Source organism: Antechinus flavipes, chromosome 1 (assembly GCF_016432865.1).
Source record: "Antechinus flavipes isolate AdamAnt ecotype Samford, QLD, Australia chromosome 1, AdamAnt_v2, whole genome shotgun sequence".
NCBI lineage: Eukaryota > Metazoa > Chordata > Mammalia > Dasyuromorphia > Dasyuridae > Antechinus > Antechinus flavipes.
The window spans coordinates 110,193,545-110,206,828 of record NC_067398.1 but is presented as its reverse complement, the minus strand read 5'-3'; the positions used below and the strand labels follow the sequence as shown (position 1 = coordinate 110,206,828).

The following is a 13,284-nucleotide window of genomic DNA, read 5'->3' as shown; positions in this document are numbered from 1 at the left end:
TGTCTTGCGCCTCTATTTCCTTCAGAAGAAGTGGACCCAATCTGTCATGTCCAGCAACATAGCTCTCTTTAAATGAACATGTCTTGTCCAGGTAACCTGCTTGTAGTGCCTTGGCGACACAGCTGTCAGTAATTTTTTCCCATGACTTCTTCACCCAAGTCATGACTTCTTGCAGATAGGGCTTCACAAAGTTTCCACGCTGATTTCTTTCCATTCTATTTTCAATGTAGTCACTGACTTCCATGCGCAAATGGTCCTTGAATGGCTTGTTTATTGCAATATCAAGGGTATGGAGATAGGCAGTCATTCCTGCAGGAATCATTACTTGATCTATTCTTCTCTCTGCAAGGAAGTTCTTCATTTCTTTAGCGCGGTGAGTGCTGGCTGAATCCTAGATTATCAGACCTCTTTGGTTACCTTGCATAACAAGTGGCAGCATTAAATTTACCCACTTTCTTATAACGGCTTGTGTACACCAGGCTTTTTTGGTTTCAAGAACGTGAATGCCTGATACACATTCAATCTTATCTTTCTTGCACTTACTGATGATTAGAGGTGTGGCTTCCTTTCCATCCAAACGAATTGTCAAAACACAGGTGCACTTTCATAGCCAGTGGTGGGAATGTAGATTGACGTTGCACCCCTGTGATGAATTGTTGTTTGAGATCCTTGTCCCATAAACACTGCAGTTTCATCCATAGCAATCATATTGCAGGTTTGGTACTTGGAAAGGTCAATCCTATCAGTAAAGGACTTGAATGCAAGTGCACGTTTAATAACTTCAGCATCTTCCAGCTTAAACAGTTTGTTGATCTTCTTAGGGACAGTTTATACCGTTGAAGGAAAGCGTCCAACCAGTGTTGTGATGCTTTGAATCCTTCTGAGACCATTTCAAACTCTGGTGCCATTGAAAGGGCAAATGCTTGAATATCAGCCCTGCGCACAACCAAGGCCTTTGCTCTCCTGTCAGCAATCCATTCACCAATGAGGATCTCCAAGTCAGGATATAAGGGTTGCCGACCTGATCCAGACCTGCGCCTTTTCCCTTTTCCCTCATCCACCTGTTGATTGAGGTTATTATAATCTGCTCTCCATTTTCTGACCATTTGAAGATCCAAAAGTTTTTCTTTACAGAAAACTGCAAGATTCTTGCCATGTGATTCCTCTACAATTGCTTTCTTGTACTCAACAATATAGCTCTTCCTTTTTGTACTCACGTCTGGGGGTCAAAACAGACAGAATAATAAAATTATGACTATCAGTCCTTCTTTTCACTCCATCATGCCCCTCAATTATGTTTTAACCCCATCATGCTCCCTGAGTGCTCCTTCTATCCTCCATGATGCCCCCTGAGTTCTTCTTTTATCCTCCATCATGCCCCTTTTATCCTCCATTACGCCCCCTCACTTCCGCTTACATACTGGGTTTTTATGTTGTTCTGCCTCAGCTCTCTTCCGTGGCACTGCTCTCAATGGCGCCAGTAAGCAAATCACTGAGGAAGAACAGGATGACGCGCTCACTGCTGCTGCTCTGATTGGATGCAGTTCGGAGCATGGCGTGCGTTTCACCCAGTGGGGGAGAGGGGGGAACAGTGCATACAGAGGGTACCGTAATGTAGCGTATAGCGCAGGGGATCACCTTCACTACAGTAGCAATCTCAATAGGGCTTATTTTCCGGGGAGGGCTTATTTTAGAGGAATCTTACACAGTAAGAGGAGGGCTTATTTTCGGGATAGGTCTTATTATCGGGGAAACACGGTATGAAGGACTTGGTTCTTTTCAGTGGTTCAGTAATCTAAAGCAATCCCGATAGACTTTAGACAGAAAATCCCATCTACATCCTGAAAGGAGATTGAATATAAATTAAAATATGCTATGTTCACTTCTTTTTTCTGTGTTTTGTTGTTCTCTCTTGTGGTTTTCCCTTTTGTTCTGACTTTTCTCTCCCAATATGAATCAATGTGTATTATAAATAAATTTTTTTAAAACCCATAGTATACCAAATATATGCAAAGATAGTTTTCAACATTCATCTTTGCAAAACTTTGTGTTCTAAATTTTTCTCCCTACTTTACCCCCCACTCATCAAGATAGCAAGCAATCTGACATAAGTTAAATATGTGCAATTCTTCTAAACATATTTCCATATTAATTTTCTGCGCAAAAAAAAAAAAAATTAGATCAAAAAGGAGAAAAAAAAAAGCAAACAAACAACAGCAGCAAAAAAAAAAAAAAAAAAGATGAAAATACTATCCACATTCAATCTCCGTAGTTTTTTCTCTGGATGTGGATGGCACTTTCTATCATAACTCTATTGTACTTTCCTTGATCACCTTATTGCTGAGAAGAGCCATGTCCATCACAATTGATCACACAATGCTGCTATTAGTGCATACAATATTCTCTTGGTTCTTCTCATTTCACTTAGCATCAGTTCATGTAAATCTTTCTAGGCTTTTCTGAAGTTGTCCTGTTCATCATTTGTTATAAAATAATAATATTCCATTATATTCAAATACTATAACTTATTTAGTCGTTCTGCAGTTGATGGGCATATATTCTATTTCCAGTTCCTTGACTACATGTGGGTCCTTTTCCCCTCTTTTATGATCTCTTTTGGATACAGAACCAATAGAGACATTGCTGGATCAAAGAGTATGCACAGTTTAAAAATCTTTGGGGATAGTTCCAAATTACTCTCCAGAATGATTAGATCATTTTACAACTCCACCAACAATATGTTGGTGTCCCACATGCCCTCCGCCATTCACCATTATCTTTTCCTATCATCTCAGTCAATTTGAGAGATATGAAGTAGTGCTTCAGAGAATTAATTAATTAAATGTCTTAAATTGGATTTATCTAAATGCAATCAGTAGTGATTTAGGGCATTTTTTCATATGCCTAGAAATAGCTTTAGTTTCTGAAGCTATCTTCTGATGCATATTTCTATTTCCTTGATAGACATATCTGTCGGGAATATATAGCAGTACAAGTGATCAACTCTGTTTTTTTGTTAATTGGATCTAGTAGTATTATAGTTGATTCTCTAGGATTCTCTAAGTATACCATTATATCATCTGCAAAGAATGATAATTTGGTTTCCTCATTACCTACTCTAATTCCTTTTTCTTCTCTTAATTGCTAAAGCTACCATTTCTAATACAGTATTGAATAGTATGGGAGATAGTGGGGAAACAGAGACAAAGATTAAATACCTTGCCCAAGGCTACACAGCTAATAAGTGTCTGAGGCTGGACTGGAACTAAGGTATTTCTGATTTTAGACATTTCTTGTGAATTTGGTTAATATAAGTTTCTGAATTTGCAAAACTTATATTCCTGTCCTTTAACTATAGCAATTTCATAGAAGTATGTTAATTTTGAAGTCCAGCTTTAAAAAATCAGCAGTCTTTACCAGCTTTTATTAGAAGAAAGATTGCAAATACTAAAAGGGAAAATGTGACTTTTACAAGCAAATGTTTATATAAAATTAGGATGTGATAGAAAGACAAGATTTCATTAAGCTGCTCTCTTAAAAAAAAAAAAAAGTACTTTGAAGGGGCAGCTAGGTGGCACAGTGCTTAGAGTACCAGCCCTGAAGTCAGGGTGATCTGAGTTTAAATGTGGCCTTAGACAATTATCACTTCCTAGCTATGTGATCCTGGGCAAATCACTTAACCCCAATTATCTCAGCAAAGGAAAAAAAATAGATTGATGATTTTGTATTTAAATTACAAATGTGAGACTATTTTAGAAAATAACTTGTATCAGAATAATCCAATAAATCCTAGCCCATGATGCTGATGTAAGTTAAATAATATCCCATTTGATAAAAATATCCCATTTGATAAAATAGAGTGGATTTTAAAAACTAAAAGTTTCTATAATCAGAAAGAGTATGCAAATCTACACAAAAAGAATAAACAAATGTTAGCTCAGATGGAAACTCTAAAACAAATGTGGAATCTAAGGGGAATAAGAGTAAAGGAGTTGTATTTTCTACAACATTCTCTTTTTACTACCCTCATTTGGAATGATAAAATGTTACAAAGAAGGGGAAATTATGCAAGTAACTGTGGTCTAAATTTGACAACTAGACAGACTTCGTGTATACTAGTTGGACATCTTATAGAACTGGGGTTTTGGCACTAATTCAGAAAGTAGTATTTTTAGATATATGCTTTATCACCAGGAAGTTTCTATGCCAACAACTGATTATAATAATATTGTTGCTCAGTTGGTTCCACACTTTTATAATGAGTTAATTTTATTATTATGTTAATTTAATTATAATTAGATAATTGACTTTATTTGAGTTACTTAAAAATAATAACTATTACTATAGCAATATTTCTTGCATTTTTTTAATGATATAAGAGAGGAAAAAGAAAGGGAATCTATATCTAAAGGCACTATAGCTAAGCCCAGTGGTAGAGAATATTTAAAGCAAAAAGTTTGTTTTAGGGCTGGTTTCATGGTTAAGCAATCCTTTGGCATGCTGTCAAACTAGAGAAATATTTTCAGAAGTAAACTAATAAATTTCAGATCTATTATGAGGAGAAAATTCAGTTACCTCTCTTTTGTAATTTCATTACTTTCTAGCTAGTTTAAATATTTAACCAGTTTTTTTCTGGTCTACAGAATCATTTGGCAGATAGGGACCTTGAGGAGAAATAATGCATGCACGCATGTATGCATATATGTATATGTGAATTCAGAAAAATTAGACCCATAGAATAAGATTTCTAAGGAAGCAAACCAAACTTAAAAGAATAGAGGAGTTGTATTCATGTGATGTAACATACTTGCAACCTCTAAAATGAGTAGACTAAGAACTATATGAAGTCAAAAAAAACAAAGAAACCCTTCTATCTATTTTCTGGCTGCCATTTTTCCCTGGAGTAGTTTTGCTTTTCAAGTATGTATATAGAAACACATAAAGAGTACTACTAAGTCTAAACTCCCTGGTATGCCAGATCTTATATTCAAGATTCATTTAACTTTCATGTTTTGAAATTATTTTTTAAATGTGTTGAAAAACAAACAAACAAAAAAAATCCACACTGATGGGATTCCATTAGAGACAGTGTTTTCCTGACTCTCCTAATAGCAAAAAGCTCAAATCGAACTGTCTGTGGCCTTATGCAATTCATGTTATGTAATTTTTCTTGGCTGCCCTCCATTCTAGAGTGTTTGATTTCTGTGCTGGAAAGTATTGCAATAAAACTAGTTCAAATATAATTGGCCAAAAGTGAACTTAAAAGAATGTTTGTTCGTCTGAACCTCTGGTTGAAACAGAATCACAGACTCCAACCATTGGAAGGAATCTCGGAAGTCATCTGGTCCAACCTGTCCCTGTACACGAAGAACCTCTATAATTCCCATGATACTGTGGAGAAGGGAGTGGTCAACAATATCAAATTGTAAGGACTGAGAAAAGAATGTTGGGTTGACACCATACTTAGAATTGTTACAATATTTTATTCATTTAGCATTCATGGGAAATACTATCTCTTTGAGTCAGCATTTCAAAGAATCATTCTGGAAGCATTTATTTAAAGACCTTATTCTTCTAGGGACTATCCCAGCCTTGGGGGATTCAAAAACAAAAAAGAAGTAGTTTACATTGGAGGGCAAACGGGAAAGAGGAGAGATGATATATTCTTCATGTCATAATATATGCTTCTCTCTCTCTCTCTCACTGTCTCTCTGTTTCTCAGCTAGGTGTTAATAGTTACTTTTTTCTCCAGGAATATGAATCAACCTTTCATATAGTGTTATTCTGATATGATCTACTGTGTGTCAACATGCACAAATCATTTAACCTTACCTAGCCTCAGTTTATTTGTCGGTGGAAATAATATTTGGAGTGCCTATCTCATAATATAGTTGTAAAGATCATATGAGAGAATGAATATTAAAACACTGTGCTAACTCAAACTCAAAATAACTTTTACTTGTTATTAGATGGAAATTGAAGAACTGAGATTCTCAAAATGTAATACTTTGGGCAAAGTTAGGGTATTGGCTTCATTATGGTAGCAGAATTCCATATACTGTAACAGCCTTCTAGAAACAATATATACTTCGGTGGGTAGGAAGTCATAGCATTTTAATCAATAGAGGGATTAATTTCCCTTTTTTGACTGATTGTATTTGCCAATCATTATTACTAATTTCCTAAAACCAGGGCCATGCTACAAGTGCCTAGAAATTTAGTCATTTAATTTTTTTTCCAGACTTGATATTTATTTTCTTAGCTAGATATGTATCATAAATCATTATGCTCCACTATGCTCTGAAGCTAGTGCTTTTAAAATAGCCATTTACCTCTTCTTGATCCCATTCATTGGTCTTTTTTTTTTTTTTTTTTTTTTTTTGCTTGTGTCTTTCTTCTCTGACACCTTGGACTTCTCAGCTCTTTTGGTAATTGTTTCTTCCCTGTACTTTAACTGTGAGTTCCAAAGGCTTAGATGAAGGCCGACTTAGTTTACATTTTGGAAGTTGTTTTCTTTATTGATTTTTAAAAAATCATTTGTAGCACCTTGTAGTATATTGGTGGAGGACCCAGGTTTTATGATATGAAGTTACTCCTCTTTACCTTTGTTCTGCTACAATGTCATGTAGGTTCTCCCTGTGTGCAATAAAGTTAGAGCTGATGTAGATAACATTAACAACTAGGTGTCATAAACCTGGAGTCAGGACCTGAGTTCAAATATAGTCTGAGATATTTAGAAGCTATGTGACTGAGCAAATGATTTAACTCTGTATGCTTTTTAGTTCCTCAAATATAAAATGAATTGGAGGAGGAAATGAGAAACTATTCCAGTATTTTTGCAAAGAAAACCTCAGTTGGGATCATGAAAAGATGTACATAACTGAAACAACTCAACAACATTACATAATACATAATTAAGTGATACTTTTTTAATAAGACTTAATAAAGTTTGTTGTAGTTTACTACAAACACTAGAAGCTTTGGAAAGTTATAGAAGGGATAAACAAGTGTTATCTGAAGTACAGAGAAGGAATAATTAGTTTTATAGAAAAGAAAAATTATCTGGGCTTGGACTTCGAAGATTATAGTGGGAAAGGGGAGGTAAAGGCAACAAATGAACAAGGGCAGAGGGGTTAATTAGCGTTCATTGAGAACAGTGTGGACACTGGCAGATTGGAATGAAAGATTTGATATTGGAGAATTTTGAGAAATAAAATTATATAGATGAACAACCATAAAAGGTAAATAGAATAGTCAAGCTAATTGTATATCAAAAAGGGGAGAAAGTTAAAACATGATGGTAATAACTATTGTTAAGATTTTTTTGGTGGGGTCTTTCTGTAATTCATAAGGATTTTTGTGACACCTCTTTTCCCATCACTCCTACTTTTCCATTTCCATATACTCTGGGTCAACAAAAGTAGAGGAGTTGCCCCACCTGAAAGTTACTCAGATTTGGGTAGGTTTGAAGGAACATGTGATTCTATCACTGTGTCTGTCCAAATCTTCACTATTCTATCAATTAATATTGGCTCATTAATGGTTATTCATGACAGGAACACTAAATTCACTTGGTTGTATAATCATTTATGACAGCAGAATAACTTATTAGTATCACAGAGCATAAGTCCGTATTTAGGAGACTTGTAGTCCTTTTTTTCAGATTGTAGGGATTCCAGCTGTTATTTCTTGTTCTTGCCACTGACCAGTATGTATTCTTTTTTTGATCATGTTTTCCTCCATTACCAATGGTTTGACTATTAGATAACAAATCATTTGTCTGTGGTGACCCATGATGCAAAGAAAAAGAAAAAAATTAAAAATTGCTATGTGTTATCTTCCATTCAGACTCCACAGTGGCTATGTGGAGGGTGTAAGAGTGTAATTGTTACTGAGAATCACTGTTTTTAGGTTACTTTATATAAATATTAATTGTGGGTGATCTGCACTTGAAACCTTCGTCTAGTGTATATTGGAGTCAGAAAAATAGTTTTAGCACAGAAAAAAATATTTGCTAAATTGTGGTATTGTTATAAATATTATTTTGTATGTATATAAAATAAACAATTAAAAAATTTAAGTATATGCACACATGTACATAATACACACACACACACACACACATATACACATATGAATAATCTTATTTGAAAGGCCGTAGTATTTCACTGTTGCATGTGATGCTGATTCTTAGTTTCAGAAGAATTACTATTTACTATATTAAGGAACAGTTCATTTTATTCTTATACTTTCTAATCTTCCTAACAGAAATGGGTGTTTTGTCAGAAGTTTTTCATGCATCTCTTCATGTAATCATGTTTCTTGTTTTAGATAGATTCTGAAATATTTTCTATAATCTGTTTTTTAGAGGAATTAATTTTCATTTCTTTTTTTTAATGGGCTTGTGATTGGCAATATACTAAAAAGTAGATAATTTATGCTTTTTAAAAATTCTGAAATTTTGTTGTTTTAATTGATTTTTGTTCAATCTGTAGGATTTATTAAATAGACCATATTGAAAAATGATAGATTCATTTTCTTCTTTGACAGTGTGTATCCAATTTTCTTAATATTAAATCAGTTCTGCATTTCTGATAGGTATGGATGTGTATATGTAAAATAATTATAGTATAAAATCTTTAAAATACATTGTTTCAGCCTTTTTAGTAATATTTTTGCAATGATTTGTATTGATCTTCATTAACTTAATAGCTGATAATAGCTGTTATGTAGTGCTTACTATGTGCCAAGCACTATGCCAACCACTTTACAATTATTATCTTATTTGATTCTCATAAAAATCCCATTATCCCCATTTCACAGATGAGGAAACTGAGGCTAAGAGGTTAAATAATTTGGCCAGTGTTTGAAACCAATTGTTTTTAAGTGGCTTGATTCTTTCTTTGAAATTTTTCAGTGACCTGGATTTCAAGTGTGTATTTAGTTATTTCATATTTCTTTAGAAATTCCAATTCCAATAAACTTGTGATAGAGAAAGCTATTTGCATCTAGAAAGAGAATTGTGAGGACTGAATGTGGATCACAACATAATTGTTTCCACCTTTTTTGTTGTTGTTTGCTTTTTTCCTCATTTTTTTCCTTTTTTGATCTGATTTTTTTTTTTTATGCAGCATGATAAATGTGGAAATATGTATATAAGAATTGCACGTGTCTAACCTGTATTTGGGTTACATGCTATCTAGAGGAAGAGGGTGGGAGAAGGGAGGGAGAAAAATTTGGAACACAAAGTTTTACAAAGTTATATGTTGAAAACTGTTTTTGCATATATATTGAAAATAAAAAATTATTATTAAAAAAAAGAAACAATAAAACCATCAAATTTGCTTTTTGGGGGGTATTCATGGAGCAGTACTAGTCACTGACTTCCAAGTCAGGTTGGTCACAGGATGCTTCTGAATTGGGACAATCTGCAACCCCATGTAATTTTGCTTATTTATAGCAGTTACATAACCCTGGTGTGCTAACCCAATCAATGATATCAATAGAGTCCAATTGGCTGGCATTTCATTGTCCTTACCAGACCTTTTTAACTCTTTTAGTGGTCTCAGGTATACAGAGTCATCTTGCTTCATGCTTGCTTGCTTGCTTGTTTGCTTGCTTGCTTAGTTTGCCATTCCCTCCTTAACACCTCTTCTGTCATGCCCCATCTCTCTCACCAATGGATTGGGCTTTTATTATTGTTGTTGTTGTTGTTGTTACAACATTGTGGTGTAGATTTCCTGAAGAATCAACTTTCTCCTCTACAAATTGGGTATAATACTGCCTACCTCATAGAGTTGTTTGTTAGGAAAACTCTTAAAAGTTAATGCATTTTTACATTAACGTTAACCCCCAAATATTCTGAACCCTCTACCTAAGAGCCATCTCTTAAAACAAAGAATAAAATATAAAAAGGGGAAATCAGCCCATATTGAAGTACAATTTATATGTAGTGTTTCCCACTCATAGTGTCTCCTCCCCCCCAATAAGGAATACTGTTAGAATCCTTACTAAGTGATGTCAGTTGCCTAATTTAGCATGGTACTTAGCAAATTCTCTAGCTCACTAATGTATTTACGTATCATTGGAGTTCACACTTTTGGGAGATTCACAAGTCAGTACTCAGTATGAGATTCACAAGTCAGAAACCCACAATCCCACTCTATCAGAGGAGGAGTCAACCTTTGGGAGATCATATATAAGAAGCTGACAGAGGCTCAAGTCGGAAGTTCAGTTGAAAAGATTCAGAGTGGAGGTCAGTTGAAAGATTGCCAAGAGTCGGAATTGAGCTAGAGACAAAAGACTAGCAGTGAGATTTCTTGGAACAAGGAAAGCTGAGGCCTCTAAGAAAGCTACCCGGGCCCAAGGAAGGAGAAAATATATGTTTGGATTTTATCAGCTGGCTGCATTTGGAGTGATTATTACTCTGAGCTGAAACTAAGGCTGCCTCCAGAAAATCTCCCCAAGAAATCTGCTCTCAGAGAGAACCATCACATTATACAAAAGAAGAACATTATAGAATACATTCTTGGTCATTATAATTACTAGAATTTTTATTTTTGATTTTTGTTATTCATTACAGTTTTCATTATTGTTATTGTGCATTTATTGCTCACCTGACTCTACTTATTTCACTTTATTTCTATAAAATTTTCTCTGCTTCTCTTTAGCCCTCTCTAAGTCAGTAAACATCTACTTTGTTGCCAGTTCTTTTTTTTCCCCCTCCCTAGTAACAAATTGATCTCACAGTAAGCATTTTGGTGCATATAGGATTTTTCCTTTTGTATTTGACCTCCTACTGGTATTTACCCAACAGTAGTATCTTTTGGTCAAAGATGAGCATTTTAGCCATTTTCTTAGCACAATTCTAAATCGTTGAGGAAAATACTTAGCCATCCTTAAAGAATGATATACATATGAATACATATTATATGCAATTTAGTAGAACTATTTAAAATATAAATAAATAACTAAAATATAGGTGGAAATTGATCTATGGTTGGCATTTACCAAATATAATCTCTCGTTTCACTCTGTCTTACAACAAAACATTACTGCACAATATTTGTAGTTTGAAATTGCACATTTGGAAATTTAAAACAGTTTTTCGGTAAATAGAAGATGACCAGTGTGTTTCACTTTATGACTTAGAATTCAAAAGACTGTCCATTTGTCATTCTTCATAACTTTTAATTTATAGCTATATTAATTTGTCATAATAATTTTTAGAAAAATGCTGTTACAGTTTAAGAAATAATTTATGTAGAATATATGTATTTTATTTAATAACTACATAATGTTTGTTACTTAGAATTATAACTTTTATAGTGTTTGAATTACAAGTTCAGAATCATTTAAGAATAGTAACTTTTCAGAATATCTTTTTGTCCTTCAATGCCATTTGTAATTGTTTTTGTTTTTATAGTGGTTTGATTCTTGGAAAATTTTTTGTGATCTGGATTTTTAAATGTATTTAATGACATATATCTCTAGAAATATTGAAACCATCAAATTTCCTTTTTTTAAAATAAAAATAAGGTGTGAAGAGTTGAATTTTCTTTCAGGCCTTTGCTTGCTTTTGTGTAGCTCAGACATGTTTCTTTAAGATTCTGTTTTTCTTAAGACTTGTGTTCATAGAGATAAAATGATCTTTGTTTCACATATTGTGGTCTCAGTTTGCATGTTGGTGCTTCAGATAGGGAACCAGAGCTGTGGTCATAGGTCATTGTAGTGACAAAAAAGCAAAATAATTGTAAACCCCAATGACTATATGATTTAAGTTTATTATTCTGATATTCATAACATGAGTTAAGTAGCTTATATTAAAAAGATTTCTGATTTTAATATGACTTTTCAAAAAATATTGCAAGGTCGTAAGATAGCTGAGACAACAATAAATTATCTATTGTTTACAATATCCATCTTTAAAACCTTTTTGTTTCTTTTATCATTTGGTTACCAGAATGGAATTTTTAGCACTTTGGCACACACAATTAGAAAAAGTAAATGGATTCTTTTTAATCTTTTCCAAATAAATAACATTGCTTATAAAAACTGACAACTCTGTTGACAGTTTAAAAAAAAAAAAACCCTTTTAAGTTCTAGAGTATTTTCATATTACCAGCTTTGTCAAATGAAAACTATTTTATGTTGTCTAGGCAATAAATATTTTTTTAAGGTTATACTAAGGTTTGAAATTTTGAATGTCATAATTTCAAAAAGTTAATTTTAGTCCCATACAACAGAGGGAATAGCAGAGATTGTTTTTAGGTCATTAGAAACCTTTTGGAAGTAAATTTTTAGTATAAAAATATAATTGTATAATTTTTACATCTTGGGAACTTGCAAATATATAAAATATGAATAATGTTCTGAATGTAATATGCCATATTCATTTTAATAATAAGCCCCTATTTGATGTATGCTTAATTCCTAAAATGAAATAAAATTATATAATGTTAATTATATAAGCATACACTGAAAAATAAGTATAAGCAACACTCAGATTTTGTTTAAGCCAGATTTGGGGGGAAAGTTTGACTTCTGTTCCGGAGACTCTGGTATAGTATAATTCAAAAACTCTTTAATGTCCTTACTATGCCTATATTTTTCACCAATATACTGTGAATAGCTGTGTAGAGAGAGACTAATTGTTGCATTTATAACTGAATACTGAAGATTGGAATGTTCTGTATGCCCCAAAGAAGGCTAAACAAAATACAGTCAAGAAGGCATACATTATCATTTTGATTACAATACAGTTATATTGTACCATGAGATAATTTTTTTCTTCTGAGGACTGTTTTAGCTGTACCCCCAAAACTTTGAGGAAGAAGTGTAAGATTCTGCTGAAGATGAGATGATTTGAGTCCCCCCCAAAAAAACCCCCTCAAATTTGGTGAAAGAATTGGATGCCTTTCCAAAGGTTCTTGTAAGCTATGTAGAGACTTAAGCAATTGGGGGCACAACTTCTCTAATAGCATTTGCTACAGTGGCTTTGGTAACCAAAATGGAATTTTCAGTATATCAAATATATTCAGTATATCTTAGATGAAGGCTGTGAAGTATTAGTATTTTGGAGCTGATGTATCAGATTTAGTAGAAACTAATGCAGCTGCAGATAGTCTAGTTTATGAAATCAGTAATATTTGCTCTCTTACCCCAACAATGAGAGAGGTAAGAGAATGCTACAGAAAATTCAAAGATTATTACTATTAGTAATTACTTAGTATTTAATTCGTAATTACTATTACTAGTATTTAATTAGTAATTACTATTACTATT

The 13,284-nt window shown here is 33.4% G+C and overlaps 1 protein-coding gene and 1 pseudogene across 1 annotated transcript in view; both read left to right on the top strand.

Annotated features, from left to right (window-relative positions):
* Positions 1 to 13,284, top strand: part of JAK2 (Janus kinase 2) — a 158,454-nt gene that overhangs the window by 37,955 nt on the left and 107,215 nt on the right. The gene's annotated exons all lie outside the window — the stretch shown is intronic.
* Positions 1 to 13,284, top strand: part of LOC127544312 (endoplasmic reticulum-Golgi intermediate compartment protein 2-like) — a 51,529-nt pseudogene that overhangs the window by 37,409 nt on the left and 836 nt on the right.